This window comes from Macrotis lagotis, chromosome 7 (genome assembly GCF_037893015.1).
Source record: "Macrotis lagotis isolate mMagLag1 chromosome 7, bilby.v1.9.chrom.fasta, whole genome shotgun sequence".
In the NCBI taxonomy this organism is placed as follows: Eukaryota; Metazoa; Chordata; class Mammalia; order Peramelemorphia; family Peramelidae; genus Macrotis; species Macrotis lagotis.
Window position 1 is genome coordinate 97,933,498 of NC_133664.1, and position 12,637 is coordinate 97,946,134.

General features: G+C 35.3%; 1 protein-coding gene across 1 annotated transcript in view; it reads right to left on the reverse strand.

The window, feature by feature from the left end:
- CNTNAP2 (contactin associated protein 2) overlaps positions 1-12,637 on the reverse strand; it is a 2,968,630-nt gene that overhangs the window by 389,849 nt on the left and 2,566,144 nt on the right. The window lies entirely within an intron of this gene.

The following is a 12,637-nucleotide window of genomic DNA, read 5'->3' on the forward strand; positions in this document are numbered from 1 at the left end:
AAACTTGTAACTTCCTGCCTACCTTTTCAATCACAATCAGCATTCATCTCTGACTCTGTACTTTCTTACTCTACCATATTTCTTTGTAAAGAAACCCCCAAAAGAGATTACCAGGAGTTAGACATGACTGAAATGACTGAACAACCAAATCCAATCCAGTGTCTAGCACAAGGCACTGAACACTGCAGGTTAGGACTAAATGGTTGCTGAGTTTATAAATGAATGAGTTTATAAATGTATAATAGGGCAGTGCAACTGACAGGCAGGCTGTCATCTTAACTATCACTTATTCTATTTGTTAAAGGCTATATAAAAGTAATTGGAATAGGAAAGGGGAATAAGATCATGATCCTAACATTTCTATATGTTTTTTAATGAGTATCAATTAAGTTGTTAGAGTTGTGTTTGCTGTTGATGTTGTTCTTATTATTTTTCTTCCTTTTAAAGAGACTGATGGATCCAAATAGGAAAATGAACACTGATCACTTTGTATCTTTCTTCAATTTTTTAGTGTCATCCTTCACAGCTGTATGAGTTTTACCTTTTTTAGTTCTTGTGATTATTTTTAATATTTGAAAAAAGATTATATGTTCTAGAGACTAGGCGAATTGATAAATTCAATACCAATAATGTATTAGAAAAGCAATATGTTTAATGGTGAACCCATTGTCTGAGTATTATATACAAACATATAAGTATGCGTGTATATATATGGGAAAGAGCTGTGACTTTTGTTTGAAATTACTTGTGCGGAAATTCACTGTACTGACTTAGATACTACTAATAAAATTTGTGACTTAGTAAAAGAAGTCACAAGAAATTATATGGGGTAAAAAAGGAGTAAAATCAAACCAATTAGTTAATCAGTAAGTATTTATATTTATGTTTACACTGTGCTAGTTCCTGGGGATAAAACAATTCTATCCTCAAGGAATCGGCATTCAATCAAGGATTCTATCAAAATAATATACTATTAGCATATACCAGATGGATATAAATAAGTTCAAAGAAACTGGGGTGAAAGGTGATATAGTAGAGCTGGGGTGATAGGAAGGGCTTCAAGAAGAATGTGGTCTTTGAACTGAACTTTGAAGGTGGCAAAATATTCCAGAGGCAAAGGTGAAGAGGAAGTGATTTCCTGGAGAGTTTCAAGATGAGCTGCCTTGTGCAAGCAACATCAAGGAACAAGGTCTGACCAGACCAGGAGTGTGGAACATCTGGCCTGCTCACCATTTGGTCTGGCATTGCCATGGTAACCACAGGCAGGGCTTGAAATTCAATAAATCTAGGGCTTTTTAGGGGTGAAATAATTACCAAATTTCCCCCATTAATAAGATGCATCCTTTTTCAAAAAAATTGGGGTCTAAAAACCGGGAGCATCTTATATAGTAGTTGTAGATCTTTTTTACTTCAATTTTCTGCTTTTTTGTGCTTGTTGTCTTTGCATTCATTATTTTGCATTTGTTACCAATATATTATCTTACATTTTGTCACATTCTGCCCAGAAATAGCTCAGAAAAGATTTTCATACAGTGCTGAATTCAAGTTAAAAGTGATCCAGTTTTGGGGCAGCTAGGTGGCTCAGTGGATAGAGAACTGGCCCTGGAGTCAGGAGTACCTGAGTTCAAAAATAAAAAATGAATGGAAATCATGCTGCTGAACATCAGTTTGGTCCTCCTCCAACTGAGAAAACAGTCTGAGACTGGCTATGGGAAGAAGAAATCCAATTGAAAATGCCACATTAGAAGAATACTATGAGAGGCAAGTCAGCAAAATGACCTGATTTAGAGAGAGAATTGAAGAGATGGATTGAAGAGCAAAGAGCAATTGGAATTCCTGTGTCCACAAAGATGGTTCAGCAGGAGGCCAGAAGAATTGCTGATGAAAAAGAATTGACTGGTTTCAAAGGAGTACATGATTAGTGCTTCAGGTTCATGAAATGCAAGGGACTAAACATGCATTCAAACACCAGACTTGCCCAGGGAGTGCTTGTGGTTAACCCCAGACCAGAGCACAGGCAGAAGAAGAGTCAGAGCCTCTCCTAAGACAGTGATTATCATCAAACACAGATGAGAACAAGCTAGTGGATGGGAGTTTTGATGGTGAAGAGGAGTTGTATGAATTTTATGATGAATAAAACAAGTTCAATAACTTTATATAATACTTTTTTCCTTCAAGTTTCAGGCCCAAGAATTAAGGTGTGTTTTATACATGGGAGAGTCTTACACATGGGGAAATATGGTAACTGTTTGACCAAATACATTTATGTTTGTGTTTACATTGTACTAGTCCCTGGGGATAAAACAATTCTATACTCAAGGAGCTTGTATTCAATCAAGGATTCTATCAAAAGAATATCCTATTAGTATATATCAAATGGATATAGATAAGTACAAAGAAACTGGGGTGAAAGATTATAATGACTTTATACATATGCAAATGGCCCTTGGCAGAAAAAATGTTTCTCCATCCCTGAACCATACCAAAAAGTGTCTGAAGGGGACTTGATTAGGGTTCCCCTAAGTTTCAGGGAGAGGATTCCAGCTAGACCTTTCTTATTAGAAGATAAAATTCTCCCTCCATGCTACCTCTAAAATAGCATTTCTAGTCAAGTGTGTGTGCATGAATTTGAATTGTATACACATATTTAACATAGGAATGAAGAACACAATTAGTGGTCAAAGCTGACAACCACATTGGGCCACTTGAAGGAAAGATGTCATATAAATCCAACAAATGACTAATAAAAGAACAAACTATGAAATTCATTAAATTAAATCAATACTACTGATTAAAACATTTCCCAAAGATCATAGTATGTTTTGATATTAAATGAACCACAACACATACACAGTAATTATATATATATGTATATATATACATATATATATATGTAATTATAGCTCATCCTGATAATACTTTACCATTTTCAAAGTATTTCCTAGGCATATATTCCAAAGACATTTAAGAAAGGAGAAAAGGATCCATATGTACGAAAATATTTCTACTATCTCTTTTTATAGGAGGAAAAAGAGGAAATTAAAGCACTGCCTATCTTCTGAGAGGTAACTAAAATTTTTATGGCACATGACTGATGTAATATTGAGCCATGAAAAATGATGAAATGGACAGTGTCAGATGAAACTATGAAGGCATTCATGAAATGATACAGAATGAAGTGAGGTAAACTTGGAGTCTGAATTAAATGGTAGAAGCAACAACATTGTAAAGAGGAATAACTTAGAATACTTTAGATTTTAGGTCAATGAAAATAGGAACTGTGATTCCATAGGATCAAAGATGAAGTATACTACCCATCTTAAGATAGGGAGTTATTGGTGTCAAGATTCAGAATGAAACATATATTTTTGAACATGACCTATGAAGGAATTTGCTTCAATAGATTAAGAATGTTTCCCATGATGATTTTCTTGTTTATTTTTATTTTCTGTTCATTTGAGAGAGAGAGGAGAGGCAGGAATGAAAGAAAATGTAATAAATTTAAAAAACTTTCATTTTCTTTCTTATCATAAAACAATCCTGTAAGGTAAAATCTTTAAATACAAACATTTTATATATATGTGTATATACATACATATATATAAAATGCTTATGTGTACATACATGTACATATAATATGCATGTAAATGTATAACACTGATTTAAATATGAACACATTACATATGCATGCATACATATGCACAAATTTATGCATACATCATTTCTATGAAATACTCCCTGATGACTCTGCATAATCATGCAATTTAGCATTGAATTATGATATTATTTTGTATGTTTACTGTTTCTTATATTTTATTCTCACCTCATTATCAATATAAATTATAGTATTTTTGAACTTTTTTCTGGAATATCTAGAATTCTTAAAAAATACCCCAGGAAACCTAGAATTATGTAATTGTGTAGATTTAGGGGAAAAGTGAGATTCTATTTCTTGGCAACTTTTAAGCACCAAAAGTGACCTATGATTATAAGATGACAGATAAATGGAACATTCAATATTTATAGCTTTCAGTTGTTCTTAAGAGACATACTTTGATTGGTTGTAAGAAAGGTCCCTCCCTCCCTTTCTTTTCTCTCTTTGCTGGTTGGCCAGTTTTCAGTTATGATTCATTTTCTCATCTCCTCTTTAAGAAGGCTTAATAAATATAGTACCCTTTCCTGCAAGTGGGAAGTGTAGAGAAGGTGGGCTTTCCCTTGGGGTATGCATCTGTGTTGCATGTTTAAAGATGTTTAATTAAGCAAATGTCACCACACACATATACATTAATGCACATATTCATCTGTTCTAAATCACTTTAGGCTATCGTAGGAACTATCCTTGGTATCATATAGTAGAACTAGTTAACCATAATATGAATTATTCCTTTGACTTTTTATTAAATAGTGTATGTAGCTGAGGCAGGGGATGTTGAATTTGATGGTAAGCGTTTTGATCAATCATATTTGTATTTGAGTTGTAATTGTATGTATTTTTTCCCTGTACTTTTTTCTGGAATTTAAATATTTCTTAATCTTCTCTATATGTTCCTCTCTTTTGTGGATAAACTCCTTGAGAAGGCCATCTATCCTTCCTTTTTTTTATTCTCTCCTTAACTCTGTGCAGTCATACTTCTTCCCTCATCATTCATTAAAAATTTCCTCTCCTGAGGCACTGATAATCCCTATATTGTCAGATCTAAAGGTTTTTCCTCAATCCTTATTATTGACTTTTCTTGGATCTATAATCCTGATGATCTCCCTTTTTTTTTGCATTTTCTCTTTTCTCTAGGTTTTTTTCTTTTTAATACTACTCTCTCCTTGTTTTCTTTCTACTTGCCTGACCACTCCTCCATCTTCTTTGTCAAATCTTCATTAAGGTCATACCTACTAACAATGGAGGGGGCCCTTTTCTCCCTCCTTCATAGACGATCTCATGACCTGCCCTGGAAATCAATTATCACTATTTTAATAATTGTACAATCTATTTATTCAATTCTATTTTCTCTACTGATCTCTAGTTTTTATTATCCAACTACCTACTGAACATTTCCAACTGGATATCTCGTGGGTATCTTAAATTCAACAAGTCCCAAACTGATCTCCTTTTCCTTCCCTCTAAACTCTCCTTTCTTTTGAATTTTACTCTTTTTGATATCACTACCACCTTCCCAGTCACATAAGCTTACAACCTCAGCATCATCTTTGACTCCTTTCTCTCTCACCTTCCTATATTTAATGCCATCAAATCCTGCCTTATCCCATCTTTTCATCATTCTCTTCTATGCCTCCTCTCTTGGCCACACTGACATTAATTTGATATAGGCCTTCCTCACCTCATGCCTGGCTTATTATAATACCCTAATGGTTGGTCTCCTTGATGAAGTCTTTCCACACTCCTGTCTATCTATCCTTCACTTAACTATTAAAATGATTTTCCTAAGAGCACAAATTTGACCATGGTACTCTCTTCCCCCATTCAGTCAACTACAGTGGTTCCCTATTACCTCAAATCTCAAGTATAAAACCACGTTTGCATTTTAAAATCATACACAAACTTACACGCACTGCCTTGCCGGTCCAATTTTTTTATATTTTATTCTTCTACAGTTCAGTGACACTGGTCTCCTTGTTGCTCCTTGCACAAGACCATATGGTATACCATGTACTGTTTTACAAAAAACCAACTTCCTAAGATGGAAGATTGTTTCATCCAAATTTGGGCTTTAGAAAATGCTAATTTCATGATACAGAAGTAGATGCAAGTAGCTGTGTATAACTGTATTAGGTATTTGAACTGGAGGCCAGCATGGGCAGGGTCAGGACAAGGCACAGCTCTGGAAAAAGCTAGATACTAAGAGAAAGTAGGAAGCAGAATGATCTGATCCAGATTTCAGGGATTCAGGAAGCAGCCAGAAAGCAGTCTAATAGCTGACCAGAAAGAGATTGGTAAGGAAATTCTTCAGGGCATCATGAGCTCAGGTAGATATTGTGGGGAATTTTCCTAGGCTGAAAAAGCCTCAGTGAGGGGAATTCTGACAGAGAAGTGATATCCAGAGTCCAGGTGAATTGCCTGAGCAGGACTAAATAAGAGGAAAAAAACTTTTTAATTAATACAAAATCATTACACCTGAAATCTAGCCATTCTGAAGCTGTGTGTATATAAATATGCAAAACCATGTATATTTATATTTGTATGTATATAATGCATACACACCTATACATACACGTGAACATGTGTTCATAAATCTCTATATCTATCTATTTGTAGCAGGGTGTGATGACAAGTTTGGAGAAGAGTCAGTTTGAAATTGCAGCAAACTAGATCTATTGTAGTAAGAAAAGTTCACTAAGATTCAATTAATAAGCTATACTGTTATGTATTACTGGTGTTTTGTTCATTCTCCAAGATTCTCTCATACTCTTAAAATAGCTTTGTGTCTTTCTCAGTGGTTTACTGAACATAGGACATACCCAAGATCCACAATGAAGGGAGCAAAAAGCAAAGGGGATAGAACATGGTCCGATGGGCATAGTCTGAAGGAGAAAAATCAAAACACTAAAAATCACTGGACATATGTAAAAATAATTGCAATGGAAGGGAGAGTCTTATGGTTGGGATAATACTGGAAGTTTTGTCATAATAAAATAGGCTGAAAAAGTTTGCTTTGATGTAATCCTATCATCAAGGAACTGAGTTCCTTCTTCAAGGTGACTATCTGAAGAATGCAGCCTACCTTTCTTTAGCTTGTTTGACCATACAATTCCTGAGCAGGTGTCTAGAGTATATAAAAATTCTCCACTACAAATATGAGTTTATCATACTATGTGCTGATAGGCAACTTTAAACATGGACTGCTGATTCAGAGTCTAACTTCAACTTAGAACCTTAGCATCATTCAGAACCTCAGTTCTACATCTATCTGTCAAATCACCTGAAGTCAGAAATTCCAAATCCAGGCCTATCTCTACCTTAATATCCTAGAATATTGCCATTTTCTCTACTATTATTCCATTTCTCTCTCTCCCAAGCTAGTGGTCTCTTCAAACTCTCTTTGTCACTAATGTTGTCCCTTCTATCTGGTTCTTCTAATTGGCTATGTTGACTAGGATAGAACAGCCTTTGAGGTCTTCTCCTGAGACACAAACCACACTGGTTTTCACTGGCTCCAAACTTTGGCAGGAGGATGTACCATTTTCTAATTTCTAAATTTCAGCTGCTCCTAAGCAGATAACCCAGTTCCACACTTCTATTATTGGCTGCTTTTTCATCTAGTCTTTGCTGTCTCTTCTCTATCAAATCTTTCCTCAAAGTTTTCTTTCCCCATTTTCTTAGCTGGTGCTAAATAATGTCTATTGGACTTGTATTGGTAAGGTGTATGATCTGAAATGTGATTCCTGGCACTTGAAGAATTGCCTACTCTTAAAGTAGGAAAGCAATTTGCTTCAGGTTATAGAGAGGTCAAGCTATAGGTATATCCATTTGAACAAAAGATCACACTCCAAAAAAGCTAACAGGGCAGATTTGAAGAGGATCATCAAAATTTGAAAATGCCAATATTCCTGGTGTTATCCTTTTGGATACTATGACCATCTATACTAGATATAGCAATAGGTCAGGTGCTATTTGCCTCTCATCTGCATCTTTTGTAGAAGTACCTCATTTATAAAGAAATTGTTTTCTCATTTAACATTTCCTCCTATTAACATGAGGTAATAATTTTCTGCACATTTTAAAACCTGGTTTTTTATGATAGACTTATTCAAAAAGTTAATATGATTTTTCATAGATGAACCACTCAAATACAACCTGGTCATCATTTACTGGGGTTTATATACATGAAAAGCACTGCATTAAGCAACAGGGTGCTAAAGGAAAAATGATTAACATTCCTTACTCTCAAGAAGCTCACACTTTACTCAAAGTGGGAAAGTGTCACCTCAGTTGCAAAAGTGACCCAAACAAAAGATATACATATATATATATATATGTAATATTATATATATAAACCTTAAATAATAAGAATAACTGATATTATATCCTAAACTAAGGTCTTTATTGATACTTTGGAGGTAGGACTGGCCCTGAGTACCAAAAGGTAATGTTTTTAGAACAGATGTTATGGTTGATCTTCTCAATCTGGAAGGGCTTTGACTATGGGCCCCCAAATGTTCTATATGTCTTTTGCCTAAGTATTGACCTTATTAATTTCAGATAGGCTCAAGACCAATAAATTGCTATTGTTGCCAAGTGATAAAGTATATTTTGGTAATATCAATTTACAGTCATTAGAAGGGCTGCAAATTGAATGAAGAGACAGAGCACCATGACAAAATGGTTCTTTGAAAACATGAAGGCTAAATTAGTAGGTGGATTAAAAACTACAAATATCTCATAGTTAATGCTCTTTAGCTTGGTGTACAGCAGGGGTTCAAAAGCTTTTCTGTAACGTGGCATACTGGAAGCCCTTCTCAGAACAATGTTTATAAGAGTACAAATAAAATACAAAGGAAATAAAAAGTTAGTAAAAATAAAGATGTCATTTTTTTCTATCTAAGTGTGTAGTAGCTGTGAAATTTATCCATGAACCCCTTATGAACCTATAGACCCATATAGATCAAGAACCCTAATCTATGATATTTGTGTGACAGAGAGGGTCTGGCAGAAGAACACCAGTCATTCATTAGGAGGAAGGGTCCAGGTGTATAATATTTATAATGTTTTGTACAATTTGGACAGAGTACTTTCCATAATAGAAGTTCATTAAGTAGCCATGTTCAAGTAGGCTACTGCTTCTTCTAGCAAGCTTGAGTTGAAATGAATAAACAGTTTAAAACTGAACATGTGCCTTATTACATGTTCTTTAAAAGTGGGTTTGGAACCAACTGTGAAACATGATGCTAATTTTGTTTTATTTTGTGTGCCTGGAATTAACAACTTATAATAGCAAGGGATCCAGCCTTGGTGGGAGGAGTTTGTCTGGCATGGATCAGTGCGTTTAGCCTATTCCATAAAACCAGTCTTTAAAGATGAACAAAACTGTTATTACTTAACCTGACTGCCAAAAAAATGTTTAAGGAAGGAAGTAATTTCTTTTTATTGATGAAGGGCTCTCTACAAATAGATTCAAATTGGCATGGCAACCTTTTTAAATTGCCTCCCTAAAACCTTTAAAAAATGCCCTAATCACTAATATTAGTCATGCCTGATCCAAGCTATGTATTTCAGGGTTCAAAATTAAATTTAATAAAAATAGCAACAGCAACCATAAATGGAGGATTGAATATATTGGAGTTTTGAGGTATGAGAGCATCTCAACAAGCATGAAAGTTCTTATTATATGTGAACTTCTGTGCTAAGTGCTAGAGATATAAAGAAAGGCAAGAAACAGTCCTTTGCCTCCTAATAATTCATATTCACATCAATATAGGAAACATTTAAGACACTGTGACTTGCTCAAAATTCTATAGATCAAGACAACTGTGCCTTGCTGTGGTACCACATAGAAACATCACTTTTGGAAAGTCATTTCATTTCCAGGACTTCTTCCAAGTCCTTTACGCTTTTGTATAGAGTGGTATGAATGTCTAGAATATTCTCTCTCATCATCTCTGCTTGTTAGGATCCTTAGCTTCCTTCAACATTTAACTTCAGTGCTAATATTTGGTCCTTCTCCAAGAAGAACATGACATCAGGGAGGTGATGCCATGACATTGCACATGAATTGGATTTGAATGAGGGGAGCTGTGCTAAGTCACCATCCTCACTGTCTCCTCCTGAGCCATTTAGGTCCAATGACCCTGGATGCAATGCAATAGGATTAAATGATGTGTCCAAGGTCATATAGCTAGTAAGAATCAAGTGTCTATGGCCAAATTCAAACTCCTGTCCTCCTGATTCCAAGAGCAGTGCTCTAGCCACCATGCCACTTGATAGGAAATCTCTCTGATCCTTGCTATACCTCAAACACGACACTCTCTTGGCTTTGGGTATTTTCATTAATTGTCTCCTTAGTTCCATTAACTGTCTCCTTATATGTAAATATTCTCCCTTCTCAACTCTGACTTCTAGCTTCCTTGGGTTGCATCTAAAATTCAACTCCTGATCCCTTTTAATTCTAATTGCTTCTCTCTGATGATCATCATCTGTTTATACTATATTGCTTGTTTGTACATGTTGTCTCCCCCATAAGACTGTATGCTCTTTTAGTTCAGGGACTCTTTTACCTTTCTTCATAGTCATACTGTTTTGTTGGGAACTGTTGTAAATTATTATTATCATCACCTTGTGCCTTTGAGCATCAGAAGGTTGCTTTCCTAAATACCATGGGAGTGGGAGTGGATTAGAGACTGGGAGGGTATTTAAGCACTTTTATTCTGGTAAATAAATGGAGCACTTGGAGATCTTGATGGAGTGCTTGTCTCCTTTGTAATCCTTGTCTCCTGCCCCTTCAAAGCTCACCTGGGGAAGATTGAGAGAGTCCAGGAAGTGGGACTGAACATAGGAGTCCAGGAAAAGGGACTCTACACTGTTTAGCATAGTGTTTGAAATAGAGCAAGTGCTTAATAAGTGCATATTAGCTGTCTGATTCCTCCAGTTATTTGTTCTCTTCCCTTTCCCTAAAATTATATATATTTATTTAGCTATGTAAACATTATAGTTCTGCTTCCACGGTGGAGACAAAATGGTAGTGTAAATCAGGGAATCTCCTCAGCTCTCTCAAATTGTCCTCTAAACATCTTTAAAATAATTCCAGCAAATGAATTCTGGAGGAACCAACAAAAGAATGGAATGAAATAATTTTCTAGTTCAAGACAGTTTATGATATCAAGAAGAAAGGTAGTGAGAGTGGAGTGCATTTCAGTGTATGGTACACACCCTGGCAAGTTAGCAGCAGACTGGAGTACTTAGCCCCCAGATGAAAGGAGGTTGAACAACTGGTCAGAAGGACATGGGACCCTTTACTGGCATGGGGGTAAGACCCTGTGGCTTTGCCTTTATGTGGCTCCAGGAGAAGCAGGAATCCCAGTCACTGTTCCAATGTGGAAAACAGTCCTCGAATTTGCTTATAGACCACAGTCAGAAGAGCACTTCTCTTGAGATCATACCACCTTGGAAGAACTGAAAACTTCCAGACTTCCAGAATGAGTTCTGAAAATAGCAGCACAGGAAACTTGAAACTTGGGACAGTATCTTTTCCACATTAGGAGAAAAGGCCAACTTTAGCATAAAATTAAAGATTAAGAAATAGGCTGGAAAAGGAGCAAACAACAACCAAAAAACTGACCACTGCAAGTTACCTTGATAACAGGGAAGATCAAAATACAAACTGAGAAGATACCAAAGTCAAAACTGCTACATTCAACACCTCAAAGAAATATAATAATTGTTCTTAGTCCCAAAAAGAATTCCTGGGTGAACAACAACAAGAAAAAGATGTTCAAAAATCAACTAGGGGACAGCAAGGTAGCACAGTAGATAGAGCACTTGCCCTGGAGTGAGGAGGATTTGAGTTCAAATCCCACCTCAGTCACTAAATAATTACCTAGCTGTATGACCTTGGGAATGTCACTCAACCCCCACTGCCTTGCAAAAAACAAAAAAAATTAAATAAAAGATGTAGAAGATAAATGAGGAAAATAAAGGAGAGTGATGCAAGAAAATCATGAAAAAAAGACTGATAAAAAAGGACTTAAAGGAAAAAAAGATGTACAAAAATTCACTGAAGAAAATGTCTTTAAAAAGTAGAATTGGGGGGCGGCTAGGTAGCACAGTGGATAGAGCACCTGCTCTGGAGTCAGGAGTACCTGAGTTCAAATCCAGCCTCAGACACTTAATAATTACCTAGCTGTGTGGGCTTGGGCAAGCCACTTAATCCCATGGCCTAGCAAAAAAAAAAAAAAGTAGAATTGGCCAAATAAAAAAAGAGGTACAAAAGCTCACAGAAGAAGATTCCTTACAAATTAGAATTAGCAAATAGAAGCTAATGATTTCATGAGGTATCAATAAACAATAAAAAAAATCAAAAGAATGAAAAAGTAAAAGAAAATGTGAAATATTTTATGGGAAAAACAACAAACTGGGAAAATGGATCAAGAACAGATGTTAAGAATTAGTATATTTCCAAAAAAACCCTATTTAAGGAAAATTGTCCTGATATCCCGAGTTCAAATTCCTAGAATCAGAGGGTAAAATAGAAATGGAAGGCTACAAATAATCATTTCTTGAAAAAGATTTCACAAAGAAAGGTTTCAGGAATATTATATGCAAATTCCAGAACTTCCACATCAAAGAGAAAACACTATAATTAATCAGAAAGAAACAATTCCAATATCATGAAACCATGCTCAGGATAATACAGGATTTAGCAGATTCTCATTAAAGGATAAGAGGGTTAGTAATACTTGAAGATTCCTTGAAAACCTACTAAAAAGCTACTAAAAAAGAATAATTAATAACTTTAGTAATGTTGCAGAAAAAAATCATATAAATTATCCAGCAGTAAGAAATAGAAATTCCATTTAAAATATTTGCAGACAGTAAAATACTTGAGAGACTACAAGACAAACCTAGGATTTATATGAACAAAATTACAAAACAGTTTTCACCCTAATAAAGTCAAATCTGAACAAATGGAAA